At 40.5% G+C, this 1,361-nt stretch overlaps 1 protein-coding gene across 1 annotated transcript in view; it reads left to right on the top strand.

Moving 5' to 3' along the window:
* The window catches only part of LOC122558101 (receptor-type tyrosine-protein phosphatase eta), an 86,405-nt gene that overhangs the window by 74,030 nt on the left and 11,014 nt on the right, over nt 1–1,361 (top strand). The gene's annotated exons all lie outside the window — the stretch shown is intronic.

Raw genomic sequence — 1,361 nt, 5'->3', positions numbered from 1 at the left:
TCTGGAGGATATTAAAGCAGTGGAGATGTGCCAAGGCCTGGAAGGGATTTAAAGATAGGGATAAGAAATTTCATTTTCATTCATTGGAGTCCCTGTAGTCAGTGATAAGCATGTGGCTTGAAGCCAGAACAGATACTGACACCCAGCAATTTAAATAAACTGAAGTCTATGGAAGGTGGCTAGCGAGGAAAGCATTGGACTGAGTTATAAGAATGTTGGTGTTGATGACTATGTTTCAGAGGTAGTGATAGGCAGTCTTTGTGATGAACAGGAAATGGAGCCAAATGTAAGTTTTAGGTAGAATAGGATACTGAGGTTGTAAATAATATTGTCACCTAAAACAATGATTAGGAAGAAGAGGACAGGCGTGGTTATGATCTTGAGTGAGACCAGCAAATTTTAAAAAGAAATTTGAATTCTCACTTATTAATAAAAGAATTATGTGACAAGTTTCCATATTTTAGACCAAAACTTACTGTGCAAATACGGGGCAAAACAAGTATTACTCGTTCACCATATGTATTTTCTAAACACTTACACTTTAATCCTTAATATCTCAACAGGACATTTCTCATTCTACTTTATTTTTCATTCAAGCGTTTCCCTATACTCCACTAGATACTTAAGAGGGAAATCAGGAGAGCAAAAAGGGGACATGAGATAGCTTTGGCAAATAGAGTTAAGGAGAATCCAACGGGTTTCTGAAAATACATTAAGGACAAAGGGATAACTAGGGAGAGAATAGGGCCCCTCAAAGATCAACAAGGCAGCCTGGGTGTGGAGCTACAGAAACTGGGGGAGATACTAGACGAGTATTTTGTGTCAGTATTTACTGTGGAAAAGGATATGGAAGATATAGAAAGTAGCATAATAGATGGTGACACCTTGCAAAATGTCCATATTACAGAGGAGGGAGTGCTGGACGTCTTGAAACGGTTAAAGGTGGATAAATCTCCAGGACCTGATCAGGTGTACCCTAGAACTCTGTGGGAAGCTAGAGAAGTGATTGCTGGGCCTCTTGCTGTGATATTTGTACCATCAATAGTCACAGGTGAGGTGCTGGAAGACTGGAGGCTGGCTAACGTGGGGCCACTGTTTAAGAAAGGTGGTAAAGACAAGCCAGGGAACTATAGACCAGTGAGCCTGACATCGGTGGTGGGCAAGTTGTTGGAGGGAATCCTGAGGGACAAGATGTACATGTATTTGGAAAGGCAAGGACTGATTAGTGATAGTCAACATGGCTTTGTACGTGGGAAATCATGTCTCACAAACTTGATTGAGTTTATTAAAGAAGTAACAAAGAGGATTAATGAGGGCAGAGTGGTAGATGTGATCTATATGGACTTCAGTAAGGCATTCAA

This window comes from Chiloscyllium plagiosum, chromosome 16 (assembly GCF_004010195.1).
Source record: "Chiloscyllium plagiosum isolate BGI_BamShark_2017 chromosome 16, ASM401019v2, whole genome shotgun sequence".
Classification (NCBI taxonomy): domain Eukaryota; kingdom Metazoa; phylum Chordata; class Chondrichthyes; order Orectolobiformes; family Hemiscylliidae; genus Chiloscyllium; species Chiloscyllium plagiosum.
The sequence above is the reverse complement of the archived record's forward strand: the minus strand, read 5'-3'. Positions and strand labels throughout refer to the sequence as shown.